At 35.2% G+C, this 16,429-nt stretch overlaps 2 pseudogenes; both read right to left on the bottom strand.

Moving 5' to 3' along the window:
- Nucleotides 1-361, bottom strand: part of LOC104983167 — a 3,948-nt pseudogene extending 3,587 nt beyond the window's left edge.
- Nucleotides 362-7,397: 7,036 nt separating this feature from the next.
- Nucleotides 7,398-8,423, bottom strand: LOC104983166 (annotated as a pseudogene).
- Nucleotides 8,424-16,429: the final 8,006 nt, after the last annotated feature.

Raw genomic sequence — 16,429 nt, 5'->3', positions numbered from 1 at the left:
CAGAGGGACAGGGTATGGGGAGGGAGGAGGGAGGAGGGTTCGGGATGGGGAACACATGTATACCTGTGGCGGATTCATTTTGATATTTGGCAAAACTAATACAATTATGTAAAGTTTAAAAATAAAATAAAATTAGAGGAAAAAAAAAAAAAAAACATTTAGTAAACATTCATTGTCATTGACATTATATTTGTCATATCAATGGGTATATTGTATTATTCTTACTATACATTTTGAGCTTACTTAAAATATGTAATATTGTAACATGGGATAAAGATAGATAGATAAGACATAGCATACTTTCCCTGCTGTAAACAATCTGTTCTTTCTTACCTGAAGGCTGTAGTTTACAGAGAAACATTCTATCATTAAGCAAATCTTTCTCTCTGGTCTGGATTGAGCTGACTTCCCCACATTTCTGAAGATAAATGTTCTGCTTATTTCAGTCAGCTAATACTTTTGTTTTCTTTATTTTCAACTAATTAACCCTACCCAAATTAGACAAATGTTTGTATTTCCCTTTGATAATTTTTATTCATTTCAAAAAACACATTATCTAAACATAGGAAAAATAAGTCTACCACTTAAATACTATCCATTCAAGTAGGTTGTTTGAAAATTTCATCATTCATGTTTGCTTCTGCATAATTTTAGAAGCATACTGGTGTTTTGATTTGATTAGATTTTTCTTTGTAATATTCAGTTCCTTCACGGCAGTACTGTCCACTTATCTTTTGGGCCACTCCATTCTTCTTCATATTCAACTTTTTCCCATCATGGAATCCAAAGGACTAACTGTATGATCAAATCTATGAAATATTAAAAAGATAAGTAAATCTGGTAATATTTTTATAGCTGCTGAGAGATATAGCACTGATAACTTTAACAGCTCATGTGCAAATCACAGTTCATGATAGTTGAAGCCAGAACGTTTTCACTAATAGTAAAAGTAGCATTTTAAAGATTCTGGCATTTTTCAAAGTTTTGTTAGAATGCTTAGATCATAAATACAATCAGAATGATTCAAATATTCATTTTAAGGAAAGTCACTAGTATAATTAGGAACTGGATTTAACTTACCAGCTACTTAACTTATCAGACAGATTTCTTATAAGATGAGGCTTCACACCTAAAATAAAGTCAGAATTTTGAAAATTACCATTTCCATGCAGCATTCCATCTCTAACTGCATAACATCTTATAAGAGAGCTTTTGAGTTCCACTGATAGGGATATATTTGGCAAATTGAACTAACTTTGAGACACTTTTAGCAAGCAGTTTTTCCATTTCTAAAAAATAAATGTGTCTCTTTGATATTTTGCCTTTGCCTCTATACAAAATTTGCATATGTATATGTGTGTATATATATATATATGTATGTACATATGTATGATATATTCTTTTGGATGTTGAATTGGCATTTAAGGAGAATTCTGAAAAATGTTTACTATAGAATAGGTCTCAATATCTCTGAAGATTTAGACATTTCCCATCAGTACACTTTGCCAAAGATGTAAACAATAGCTTCAGTTTCTCAATTTCTACCTAATAAATAAATACACTGAAGTCCTTAATTGCATTTCCCTATTGCATCAACATCCAAGGCACTACAATTAGACATGGGATGTGAAGAATGTAAGGAATGTTGTATATAATGCCCATTTGTCAGGACAGGGCAGAGTCAGTTAGCTGAGGGAGACTGAAGTGAGCTGCCATGGGAAATACTGAGAACCCTATGGCCAGAATTAAAAGTTCAGAGTGTAGACCCAGGATTTAAGATTGAATTTTCCCTAGGGGGGAAAATTTTTTTTTTAGGGCATTACAGTTTCTAAGTGATGCCCAGAAAAGTCTCCTATGCTTTAGAGTGGTTATTGTTTGGTTGGTTGGTTGGTTTTTTTGTGGGGTGGAAGCTCACATGACCCCATGGGTTCTCTTGTCAGATGCACAGATAATTTCCCAATTTATCTTTGTATGGCTAACTCTTTACTAAAAAGATGTGCTTTTTCTGGTGTATGTATTTTGTATAAAATTTATTTTTAAAAGAACTATAACAGAAACATAAAATGGTCTCATAAATTCATTCATATAAAATATTTACTATTTCCTACTTCTAAAAGGTCTGATTGGATAAACCTTACTATGGAGAATGCATTTGCTGTTGTTTAGCTGCTAAGCCATGTGCAAATCTTTGGAGTCCCATGGAATGTAGCCCACCAGACTCCTCCGTCCATGCGATTTTGCAGGCAAGAATACTGGAGTGGGTTGCATTTCCTTCTCCAAGGGAATTTATTGAGCCAGGGATCAAACTCACATCTCCTGCATTGGCAGATGGCTTCTTTACAACAAAGCCACCAGGGAAGCCCTAGGAAATGCTCTGTGGTGAACAAAACCCTCAGTGATGCTGGAGACTAAAGAAGGAGTCAGACAATGAAGTAAATAAACAAGCAAACGTATAATTACAAATAGTATATTTTAAATAAATGAATAGGAAGCTGTGCATCTTTTCATTTTAATTTATAGAAGTTTTACTCAGTTGTAAATCTTTGACTTTTTAATGTTATACAGATATTTATTATTTAGTTGTTTCTTGAATTTTACTTTATGTAATTCCATAAGACAATTGTATTTTCTCATCCATTTGGTACCTGAAAATGTGGTATTTATGTATGTTCAAAAGCTGAAATCATACAACTGAATTCGTCTTTTAAAAAATTTACTTTGTCTTTATTGTCTATCTAAAGCTTCTAAGATCTTTTCATGTACCACTAAATTTTTTTAAACAGTCAGTGGGTATCTATGAATAGATCTATTTCTATAGTTTCTTTAAAGCTTATCATTTGTCAAATGATGCATTTTAAGACAGAACATATTTGTGTTTTTATACAAATGTTGAATGAACATGTCAAAGATTCTATTGAACTTATAATTAATATTTAATGTAGAAACCACTAAGATGTTACCATTGGTTCAGACAAGAGTTCCCCCACATATTTATAGTCATTAAATGGTGCTAAAATGAATTTATAAGTTGATGCAAAACTAGTCAAATATACAAAGGGCTATCATTAATTGCATTTTTCCTGACACAATTTGAATTTCTATGGCCAGACATTGTTAGCATTGATATTATTTTGTGTGAATCAACTTCTCTATTTTGACTTGCAAAATATTTTAGCCAAAGTTAATGAAAGGTGGATAATAACCTGAATGCAAGAACTGGTAAGGTCACTCACTAAATTACAAAGAATCTCATCATCATTTCTTGATATTTTACATGCTATTAATGATCCAGCTGGAGAGAGAAATATGGCTGATGTTCTTGAGAAGCTGAGAAGGGAGGAAATCAAAGTGCAAAAGTGAAGGAATTCCCTACTTAGTGATTGATATTGGCAATGACATGTTTGTTTATTTTATTAAACTGCAGTCTATTTAAAATGTCATGCTGGTTTCAGGTATATAGTCATGTGATTCAATTCATATATATGTGTGTTTATATGCATGTATATTTTCCATCTCACTACTTTTCATTATAGGTTATTACAGATATTGAGTATAGTTCCCTGTGCTATATAATAGATCATTGTTTATCTATTTTATATTTTGTAGTCTGATTCTGTTAATCCCAGACTCCTAATTAATCCTTCCCCTCCCCTTTTCCTTTTGGTAACCATACATTTGTTTTCTGCATCTGTGAGTCTGTTACTGTTTTGTAAATAAGTCCATCTGTGTAATTTTATTTTTTTTTTAGATTCCACATATAAGTGATTGCATATATTTGGTTTTCTCTGTCTGACTTATTTTACTTAGTAAGATAATTTCTTGGTCCATCTATGTTGCTGCAGTCTCCAATTATTTTAGTAATCCATATTCACAACTTTTATTCCAAGAGTAAAAATAAAACAGAAACATTTGTGTTAATTTTTGAAGTTTTATTTTTCAATAATACAAGTCTGGTTGCTTGGAGGATAGGGCTTCTGAAGCAGAGGGAAACTTTGAGGGCTGGTTGGTCTTCTTATCAAAGACCCTGCTTATTTCACACCAGAAGGTGATCTTTCACTTTCCTGCTCTGTTATGTTCTCTGATGTGTATACTGTGCATTCCCTATCCAGGAGTTTTCAGATAGCTGTCAAGAGCTAGGTTTAAAACAACAAGCAAATATGTTAGGATATTTTTTGCAAGAATTTCTAGCACATATTTTAGGTCTGTTTGCTGGGCATTTAAAACTGAGTCATAGAAATATGCTATTTTTCTTTTTGAATTGTGCACCCATTTTGAGAATTCTCAACACTGACAACTCATTTTGTATCTAGCATGGCTCTCTCTACAACTTGAAAACAAATTCTCATGAAAGCAAATCAAACCCAGGTCTCCCACATTGCAGGTGGATTCTTTACTGTCTGATCCACCAGGGAAACTAGTCGGAGCATGACATTAATATGAGTCCCATTCTCACACCCTCACCACTCCAAAGGAAAGTTATTATCAGAATGGTTACATTTCTAATGCATAACAGGATACTGGGCTATAAAATGGCTTATACTAACTGAGCACTTACTGTATGACCAGTATTTCGGTCCTGCACATATCTTTATAATACTGTGTGCTGGGCTATTATTATCACTTGATGGATGGTTTGTTGAGCATATGTCCTAGTCCTCATAGTTAGTAAGCAATGCTGGGTCCGGAACACATGCCCGTAACAAATATATACTATCGGGTGCTAGAATTAGCCAGAGTTGCAGTTCATGTTTACATGGACAGAGTTGGGAAAAACAGTTCCTTTGAACAAAAGAAAAGAGATTGATGTGGGACTTAGGTAAGAGTACTGGTGTTGGACATATGAGAAGCTCCAGATTGCCATTGGCTACAAAATTATCAGAGTAGAAAGCTATATTTTTATTTTTTTGAGGGCCATTTACATTGACATCTTCATTTATTGACACCTTTATTTTGTTAGAATAGTAGCACGGCAATCTGTTTTTCATTTTAACCAAAATGTACCAGCAAGATTGGTTATACCCTCTTTGCATGTCTTCCAATTAGCTTAAGGAGTTTCAGGTGTACAACGAAGTGATTCAGATATATACACATATTCCAGATTATTTTCCATTATGGGTTGTTACAAGATACCTAATATAGTTCTTTGGGCTATATAGTAGTAAATTCTTGTTGCTTATCTATTTTATACATAATTTTTTTTGTATCTGTTAATCCTATACCACTAATTCATCCCTTTCCCCTCTCTTTCCCCTTGGGTGACCATAAATTTATTTTTCAATGTCTGTGAGTTTGTTTCTGTTTCATATATAGATTCATTTGTATCACTTTTTAGACATAACATATAAGTGATGTCATATATTTGTCTTTCTCTGTCTGACTTACTTCACTAAATACAGTATTCTCTGGGTCCATCCATGTGGCTGAAAATGGCAATACTTTGTTCCTTTTCTATGGCCAAGTAATATTCCATTCTTTCTTTATATATGTGCCACAACTTCTTAAGGCAATTGTCTGTTGATGGACACTTTGATTGCTTCTTGGCTTTTGTAAATAGTGCTGCTATGAATACTGAGGTGCATGTATCTTTTTTGAATTAGAGGGTTTTTTTGTTTTGTTTTTCCCAGATATATGCCCAGGAGTGGGACTACTAGATCACATGGTATTTCCATTTTTAGTTTTTTAAGGAACCTGCAAACTGTTGTCCGTAGTGACATCACCAATTTACATTTTCACCAACAGTTTAGAAGGGTTCCCTTTTCTCCATACTCTAATGAGTGTTTTTATGTTAGTTCTTTAACACTGGAAAATTTCCATGTCTTTGACTTTTCTTTTAATTTAGAAATTTTAAGCAAATACAAAAGTATTGTGAACTCCCATGGGTCTATCACCCGACTTTAATAATTACCTATAACTTGTCATTCTTGCTTTATTTATCCACCACACACATTTTCCTTTTCTGCAGTGTTTTAAAGCAAATCCCAAATACCATTTGATTTCCTTGTCCATATTTCAGTGTATTCACTGAACCATAACATTCACAAAGAAATCCAAAGGTAGATGGTATAAGACAACCATTAAGAATGTCCATAAAACTGTCCATTTTTATTGGTAAATTTGTTTGGAAGGGTAAAGAGCCAATTTATTTACAGGATAACAAAGTTCTGTTGTGTTTCATATTCTTGTAGCACCTCAGAGATAGGAATTCATGATAAAAGGCATCTATTTTTCTACTAGCATTTATTCTTAGTGTTTCCCAGGTATATCCACTTATCACATGTTCTTACTCTTCTTAAGACCTATGGACAGGAACAAAAAAATAATGCTTCCAATAATAAGTGTGATGGAAGATGGCCATCACACATTGTACTCTGTGGTTTACAACCAGTAGGGCAACTTATTTAGAAGTCTAAAATATCTTCATTTTTGAAACATCAAGCTCATCCAGTGCCAAATGGTTATTTGGTGTTACAGCATTCAAACAAACCAGAGACAATGGGAGGCACCATACCTCAGTAGGTCAGAACCAAAGCATAAGGATGGCAGCTTTTCTGTACAGCATTTCTCAACTCTCTGTGCTTCCTTTTCCACTTGGGGTGAACTGTTTATTAATCAGTCCTGGGGTCCCCAAATGAAAACCTTGTTAGCTTAGATTCTTCTGAGTTTTATGAAGAGAGCCAGAGAGGTCTCAATGATTTCCACTGGAAAACAATGTTTTTCTCTGTGTGAATTCTTTCCTCTTGGAATGCATTTGTTAGCTGGAATCTGGGAGCTGGGCCCTGGCTTGCATCATTACAACTCTTCCTTTGAGGGCAAGGCTACTAGAGAATGACTGATCTTCATAAAAAGTCTGGGGCCAATGGTTGAGGGTTGTGGGTTCAACTTACAATATGTGACAGTGGCAGGTCCCAATATGCCTGTATGGGAAGGGCTTCAAAGACAATCATCTGAGGGTTTGTCTCAAAAGTTTGTCCAAAATTTGGTCATTTAGAATATTCTTTAAATTATGCAAGTAAATGTTGGAATTATCTTCTAAATCATTGCTACCTGGAATTGGCTTTATTGATTAAAGTCACATACAAGAATGGGCTCTATGGGTTCTCAGTGTTGATTTGTATTACATGATACCTTTGATAGTCTACTGCTAAATATCTAAATTGATTACACAGCCAAAAGATCAGAGGGGAAGAGGAGCTATAAATAAGAAAACTAGAAAACTAGAAAAGAGTACAGCAGAGAGTCTGGATAAATCCAGGGAGTTGTAAGATTTTGCTCATATTTGAATCTATATGTTGCTAAAACAAAACAAAAAACATAGGCAAGCATTATACATTTTAAAGTTTTCAGTGTATAAAATTCATATATTCAACAAGTTCAGTGGTGAAAATCAGAGGTATGTTTTAGTTCATTTCTTTTCTTACTGTGATATGGCACCAGAGTTTCTTTATGGAATTCTTCATCTCCATGTTTATCAGTGTGTAGATTAGAGGGTTGAACATGGGAGAAATGATAGTATAAAAAAGAGCAAACACTTTGTCTTCTGGTAAAGTAGTTGCTGGCCTGATGTGCTGCAATTCATGGGGTTGCAAAGAGTCGGACACGACTGAGCGACTGAACTGAACTGAACTGAAAGTAGTTGCTGGTCCAATGTAAATGAAGAATAAAGGAGCGAAAAAGAGGACTACCACAGTGATGTGGGAACTGCAGGTGGAGAGAGCTTTGTGGCAATTCTCTACAGAGTAGGACCTGACAGTGTAAAACATCACAGAGTAGGATATCAACAAGACCACAAAAGTCCAGGCCCATGAGGCCCGAATTGGCGATGACAAGAGACCGATTCTGGTGGTGTCAGTGCAGGCCAGTTTCAACAGAGGATACACATCACAGAAGTAATGAACTATTTCGTTTGGCCCACAGTAGGGTAAAAAGATGGCCAGGAGAAACTGATTGAAGGAATGCAGGAATTCCCCAGCGCAGGAAGCAGCGATCATGGCAATACACTTCTGTCTGGTCATGATCAGAGTGCAGCGCAGAGGCTTGCAGATGGCCACATAGCGATCATAGACCATCCCCGCAAGGATGAAGACCTCAATCCCCCCAAAGAAGTGCATGGTGAGGACCTGTGTCATGCAGCCATGGTAGAAAATGGTCTTCTTTGCTGCCAGTAAGTCAGCGATCAACTTGGGGGTGACAGTGGAGGTGTAACAAAGGTCTGTGAGGAAGAGGTGACTCAGGAAGAAATACATGGGCTGCTTCATAAGTTGACTGGAGGCAATAGAACTCATGACAAGTAGGTTTCCGATCAGAATTGCAATGTAACAAAGTAAGAACAGTAAAAAAAAAAAAAGAGAGAGAGAATGTCAATTTCCTTTTTTCTGAGAAAGTCCTAAGAGAAAAAATTCTGTGATGTTATTCCTATTTTCCATGACTCAGAGTGGTTTGTAGCCATCTGCAATCAGTTATCAATCTTTAAAAATATATCATTCCTTGTCATCAGTTCAGCTCAGTTCAGTCACTCAGTTTGTGTCTGATCCAACTCTTTGCGACCCCATGGACTGCAGCATGGGGCATTTTATAACAGAAAGGTTTAAAACTTGAAGAAAAATATTTGATTTTTATTTTGAAAAGCTTTCCTTAAGTTCTTTTTGTTTATGAGGAAAATATTAATTTCTCATAAACAACTTTGATACCTGATTTGAAAACTAACACTGTGGAATGCAGTATATTTACATAACCATTCTATTAGCATGTATTATCAACCATAACTGGATATTATGCCCTGGTAGAATTCAAGAAATGGTAGTGTAGGGAAAAAAGTCAGTCATCACTTTCCTATTCTCACTATTAGTTATTGAGAAAATAGACACAGAAATGAAACCCTAAGAGAAAATAAGAGATAATATGTGGATAATCTTATATGTGAGAAATTTCCTTCCATCCATTCTAGCTGGAAATGTGATAAATAGAAAAAAAAATCAACACATTTGGAATCATGAGGTATATATACATGGCCAAAATCATCTATATTTATCTTGTGCCTAATTTAAAAGTGTGCTTAATTTACAGATAAAATATTATATTTTATAGTTAAAAGGATAACAAGCAAAGTATCAGTCAGTTCAGTTCAGTCACTCAGTTGTGTCCGACTCTTTGCAACCCCATGAATTGCAGCACTCTAGGCCTCCCTGTCCATTACCAACTCCTAAAGTTCACTCAGACTCACATCCATCGAGTCAGTGATGCCATCCAGCCATCTCAACCTCTGTTGTCGCCTTCTCCTCCTGCCCCCAATCCCTCCCAGCATCAGAGTCTTTTCCAATGAGTCAACTCTTCATGTGAGGTGGCCAAAGTACTGGAGTTTCAGCTTTAGCCTCATTCCTTCCAAAGAAACCCCAGGGCTGATCTCCTTCAGAATGAACTGGTTAATTACCTCTATTTTTTCAAAATATATCATCTCAAACTTTAAAAATATATGTTTTAGATATTCAGTAAGGCATTTGAGGATACTAATAAGTTTCACTTGAATTTTAGTCTCCCACAGTGTTTTATTCACTAGCATAAATTGTTTTCTTTCTAACTGATGTATGCAGACTGTTCTACTCTTTCTAATAATCAATCATCCTGAAAATGTTAAATTCTTTCTGTTCCTATATCACATGTCTTAGTATCTCAGACTGGCTTTTCTCTCTTTCATTTCTGTTATTTTTTACCTCCTTCACCTCCAAGTCACTGCTATAAAGTAATGTAAGACCAGCTCTAATAATGTGTTTATAACTATTAATCCTTTGAATAAAGCAATATCTTTCTACTGGTAGAAGTTCAAGAAGGATAGACTAGGGAAAACTACTGAGAACTAATTATTCCACTAAATCACACTAAAATTTACTTCAGCTATATAAAACACAGGACTTTAGTATTTAAAATATTGTATTTAATTTACTCCAGACTTCAGAACCATTATATTCACAATTTATTTTCAAACCTGTAATGCTCCTCTCCTTCTTTTTCATTTACAGAGAAATTACCATTCAAACCTGTGTACATAAAATGGGGTTTGGAAGAGTAAAACTGCAAATCTATCTAGTGTATTAGAGTCATCATCAACAGCCACAAAATGACATTTAAATATGTATCATCCTGAATAAAGAAGAGGGGATATTTGTAGTTATCAAATAAGCCATCCCATTCAACTGACAATTGCGTTTTAGGCTTTTAAAATTATTCTTAATAATTTAAGCACAAGCTGGAATCAAGATTTCCAGGAGAATTACCAATAACCTCTGATATGCAGATGACACCACCCTTATGGCAGAAAGTGAAGAAGAACTAAAAAGTCTCTTGATGAAAGTGAAAGAGGAGAGTCAAAAAGTTGCCTTAAAGCTCAACATTCAGAAAATGAAGATCATGGCATCTGGTCCCATCACTTCATGGGAAATAGATGAGGAAACAGTGTCAGACTCTTTTTTGGGGCTCCAAAATCACTGCAGATGGTGACTGCAGCCATGAAATCAAAAGATGCTTACTCCTTGGAAGGAAAGTTATGACCAACCTAGATAGCATATTGAAAAGCAGAAACATTACTTTGTCAACAAAGGTCCATCTAGTCAAGGCTATGGTTTTTCCAGTGGTCATGTAAGGATGTGAGAGTTAGACAGTGAAGAAAGCTGAGGGCAGAAGAATTGATGCTTTTGAACTGTGGTGTTGGAGAAGACTCTTGAGAGTCCCTTGAACTGCAAGAAGATCCAACCAGTCCATTCTAGAGGAGATCAGTCTTGGAAGGACTGATATTGAAGCTGAAACTCCAATACTTTGGCCACCTGATGCGAAGAGCTGACTCATGTGAAAAGACCCTGATGCTGGGAAAGATTGAGGGCAGGAGAAGGGGATGACAGAGGATGAGATGGCTGGATGGCATCACTGACTCGATGGACATGGGTTTGGGTGAACCCCAGGAGTTGGTGATGGACAAGGAGGCCTGGTGTGCTGCAATTCATGGGACCACAAAGTTAGACACTACTGAGCGACTGAACTGAACTGAACTGAACTGAATGCTCTATTTTAACTTATCCCCTAAATTATATTCTTCTGATTTGGTGGGAAACAATGTAAATTCAATATTCAATCACAGATTATTCTTTATATAATTCTTGACTTGCTGCATGAACTGATCAGTTAACTTTCATTTTCTCAACCTTTTTTCCCTTCAGTCAGTTCAATTCAGTCAGTCAGTCATGTCCGACTCTTTGTGACCTCATGAATCGCAGCACGCCAGGCCTCCCTATCCATCACCAACTCCCGGAATTCACACAGACTCACATCCATCGAGTCAGTGATGCCATTCAGCCATCTCATCCTCTGTCGTCCCCTTCTCCTCCTGCCCCCAATCCCTCCCAGCATCAGAGTCTTTTCCAATGAGTCAACTCTTTGCATGAGGTGGCCAAAGTACTGGAGTTTCAGGTTTAACCTCATTCCTTCCAAAGAAATTCCAGGGCTGATATCCTTCAGAATGGACTGGTTGGGTCTCCTTGCAGTCCAAGGGACTCTCAAGAGTTTTCTCCAACACCACAGTTCAAAAGCATCACTTCTTCGGCATTCAGCTTTCTTCACTGTCTAACTCTCACATCCGGACATGACCACTCGAAAAACCATAGCCTTGACTACATGGACCTTTGTTGGCAAAGTAATGTCTCTGCTTTTGAATATGCTATGTAGGTTGGTCATAACTTTTCTTCCAAAGAGTAAGCATCTTTTAATTTCATGGCTGCAATCACAATCTGCAGTGATTTTGGAGCCAGAAAAAGAAAGTCTGACACTGTTTCCACTGTTTTTCCATCTATATCCCATGAAGTGATGGGACCAGATGCCATGATCTTAGTTTTCTGAATGTTGAGCTTTAAGCCAGCTTTTTAACTCTTCACTTTCACTTTCATCAAGAGTCTTTTTAGTTCCTCTACTTTCTGCCATAAGGGTGGTGTCATCTGCATATCTGAGGTTATTGATATTTCTCCCGGCAAACTTGATTCTAGCTTGTGCTTCTTCCAGCCCAGCATTTCTCATGATGTACTCTGCATAGAAGTTAAATAAGCAGGGTGACAGTATACAGCCTTGCTGTTCTCCTTTTCCTATTTGGAACCAGTCTGTTGTTCCATGTCCAATTCTAACTGTTGCTTCCTGACCTGCAAATAGGTTTCTCAAGAGGCAGGTCCGGTGGCCTGGTATTCCCATCTCTTTCAGAACTGTCCACAGTTTATTGTGATCCACACAGTCAAAGGCTTTGGCATAGTCAATAAAGCAGAAATATATGTTTTTCTGGAACTCTCTTGCTTTTTCAATGATCCAGAGGATGTTGGCAGTTTGATCTCTGGTTCCTCTGCCTTTTCTAAAACCAGCTTGAACATCTGGAAGTTCACTGTTCACTTATTGCTGAAGTCTATGTCTAAAACCCTGCCTCTGTGAGATTCTTTATCAGATAACAGGCCAAATTATATTTGAAAAAGACAATGTAAATGCCATTTTGGTAAGTGTGTTTGCAGACTAAAATGGAAAATCAATGAAATGATTATGAAGTATTGAGAAAGTAAACAGAAGCTTTTAAAATGAAGATTCTTTTTTCTTACCAATACTTGAACATTTCAGGGAAAATTGATAATTATTTTTTAAATTGTTGTCATGTAAATGCACTCAATCTACTCAATTAGAAAGAGATGTGAAAAGGTGAAAGAGATGTCAAAAATACCTATAAAAATTTACTTTTTAAAATATAAAAATTGTATAATCCATGACTCAAAAACTATAACCTATATTTCTAAACAACTTGAAAGCATTTTCCCTATTTTCAATTATTTGTATAGAAATAAAAATATGATTCATATGTCTACAAACATCATTTTGTATTTTCATATTTAAAAAAATAAATATTATATCATCTTAGCAGAAGATATTATATAAAATACTGAAGTATTTGGAAATTTAAACAAAATGTTGTCTCCTTCATCTCATTGTACTATTTTCTAACTTGTTGCCATGAGTATGCCACACCCCTATTTTGTATTTCAGTTTAGACATCAATAAGCAATGGGAGTTAAACCAAATTTTTAAGGATCTCTGCTGGACCTGAACTTTTTGTACATGGTTCTGACATAAATTTTGAGGAGTCTGCAGCTAGATGTTGATGACTATTACTTTCCAAACAAATCAGAATAAATTTACAACTCCCCTCCAGGCCATTGTCTCTCTTATCTCTTATAAGATTAAGTGATCCAATCTCAGAAAGAAGCACAACTCCTCAAGCTCTCCTTTACTTTGGATCCTTTAGAGCCTGCTATTTCAAGTTCCCTTTATCCAATCCAGGTATATGGAAATCTCTGTCATCTATAGTTCAATCTTAAATAGTCTTCTCTGAAATTCCTAATGATTCCGTGAAGTAGTGAAGCTGGACCAGCAGTTCCAAATCAATCTTTGTTCAGTTCTATCACAGTGTATTAAACTCCTGCTACTTCCAGACAGAGCTCACTAACTACAGCCCACCGTGCTATGGTTACTCAAATATTCTGTCTCGTGGTTCTTAGAACTGCCTACTTTGCTTCATATTTTTATCTAATTATTGTCGGATACTGTTGAATGCTTTAGCTTATCTCTGTAAAAAAATCTTATCTTGGTGAGAGTTAGGGCCAGTGCCTCATTTTCTCCCTGATTTGGACATAATGAAAAACAACACCAAACACAATTTATGCCATTCAGATCTATGTTGAATAGTGAATGCTTGAATTTGGAACAGATTATGTAAACTTTCTGAGCCACCTTACTTGTTTAATCTCTGAAGGAAAATAAAACTCAAATTATTAATTAGTTATCAATTACAATGTGCCAGGAGTTGTACTAGGTGGAAAAAAGACTAAAATCACCTAGGAGACTTTACTGAAATTATCATTTAGTAAGTTAGTTACCTAGTTCTTCTATAATAAGATTGTGACTGGATAATTAAATGATGACTTATGAAGGATTTGATGTATTAGATTATACAATGCATTCCTCATTTAATCAATTATAGTGCAGTTTGTCTCATCATGAATTAAATTATTAATTATATTAGTTTTCTCATTATATCCTCACTCTATATTTTGATTATTTTAAGTGTTCAGTATGTATTTGTCAAAGAAATAATTTTATTTCAATATTTGATAGAATGAAATGAAAATTCATTTTAATTATTTCATTGTCAATATAATTGTTTTGTCATGTATTTAAGACACATATAAACACAGAATCTTATAATCATATTTACTTCAGAATGATATCTCGGAAAGATCAACTTAGAATTGCTCTTCTAATGTTTACTAGTTTTCTGTGTATTAGCAAAAATCATTTGAAGGTCACATAAACCCATCCCTGTAACCTTCCCCCATTTCTCACTCCCTTGGCTTACTATGGAGACTAGACCCTTAAGAGTAGTCTTATACATTAAAACTCAAGTCACTTGCCCTAACACCCTGGGTGTCTCCATCCTGGGTGATCTCCAAAATATACAGAACTAAATCTGACCATGCTCTATTCACCACTCTTTCATTTATTCTGAATAATTATTCAGATCAACTTCATTAACTTTCTATTTTAATAAAAGCTCTGTCTTGGCTGAAATGTAATAGAACAAGTGGTGTTAATACCGGAATGAGAAACTCAAGCTACAAATATGGCACATTCAGGCAATTAATAGAAAGTAAGAGCAGAGTGATTTAACATACTCTGTACTTCTTGAGTACTTCCTTAACAGATTTTCTGTATCTTTAACTGAAATATAAGTCACCAACTTTCTGCATTACTTGGTTCCCTTTAATATTCCCCAAGTTATGAAAAAACGTTTATCACTGTCATTGTTTATTGCTTTATGCAATTGACATAGGAAGGGTAAGTTATCACACATGAGTTGTATAAAAATATGTAACCATGAAAGAGATGCTCTATGTAACCAGGTAGATAGAGCAATAGTTTCAAGTATTGGCTGTATGTAAACATAGCTAAAGTTTTCTAACAAACATTAGCCGGAGGGCAAATGATCATTAAATTATATTTAAATAATAAATTTTAAAATAATATTGATCTAGCAATAGTGATTAATTGTGGGTTGATTAAAGAAAAGTTAATTCATGTCCAACTCACCAGATATTTGGCTTAAATCTAAGGTACATGTAATATTTCAGAGTACCATACCTTAAGTTAACCAGTAAATTCTATGACTATGTAATAATATGTCTCATTACACAAATAATTTTGAAGAAATCTGAAAATAGAACTTACCTACTCTTTAAGGTAAGGTGTCCAGCTTTTTTCTTAAGCAAATTCAAAAGGCTTTTCTGAGTTTTATTTTAATATTTCAGAGAATAAAATGATACCATCAGCATTTATTTTGGCAACTATTCTTTATTTCTCTTTAAATAACACTTATATTCTATGCCGAATGTAAAAACAAAGACAAAACATGGTTCCTAACTGATTTCTAAACAACTTTACCAGGGAGATATTTAACTTGCAGACATTTACTGCAATATCTTGGTGAGTTTGGAAATCCCCTTTGGAATAATTTGACCAAAGTGAAGCTGAAATTTTTTTAACATTATTCAAAGGCATAAAAATAATTATATTGATCAAGTCATATTTTCCCTATGCACATATGGAAACAAAGTACAAGTCATCTTCTATTTTAATCCAGGGACAATTGTGAGAAAACTCTAATGAGCTGGAAAGAAAGCTCATAATACCCACACCTCAGAAAGAAGAGGTGAAGAAAAAGAAGGAAACTGAGTTGCAGGTAAAAGGAAAATATTGATGCTGCCTCAATTCCATTTGTGGAGGGTGCTGGCTGTTTCAGCATGCATCTCCTATAGATTATTAATAATGAAACCACTTTGAAAAGTTACCATGATCTGTTGTCCTTTCTTCCTCAATGTCCTTTACTGTTGATTTTTCTGTCAACAATTCACATAAACAGCTCCTTTATTTACCTCATACCCGTAATGGAAGACAATACCAAGTCTTTTTGTGATTATTTATGTTTTTCTTATTCCTCAGTAACATTTTGAGACAGTATTTTCTCTTATCTGACAGCATTTTATTCAAGCTCCAGAGACCATATTCCTGAAATGTGTTTACATTAAAAAAAAAAAAAGGCACTTTAACAATTTTAAGTACACAACTCAGTGGCATTAATTATATTTAAAATATTGTGCAACCGTTGTATATTTCCAAAACATTTTCGTCACTCCAAACAGAAACTTTGCACCCATTCAGATCAGATCAGTCACTCAGTCATGTCCGACTCTTTCCGACCCCATGAATCACAGCACGCCAGGCCTCCCTGTCCATCACCAGCTCCCGGAGTTCACTCAGACTCACGTCCATCGAGTCGGTGATACCATCCAGCCATCTCATCCTCTGT

The sequence above is a fragment of the Bison bison genome, unplaced genomic scaffold (assembly GCF_000754665.1).
Source record: "Bison bison bison isolate TAMUID 2011002044 unplaced genomic scaffold, Bison_UMD1.0 scf7180017861828, whole genome shotgun sequence".
NCBI lineage: Eukaryota > Metazoa > Chordata > Mammalia > Artiodactyla > Bovidae > Bison > Bison bison.
This window is presented reverse-complemented; position numbering and strand designations above follow the sequence as displayed.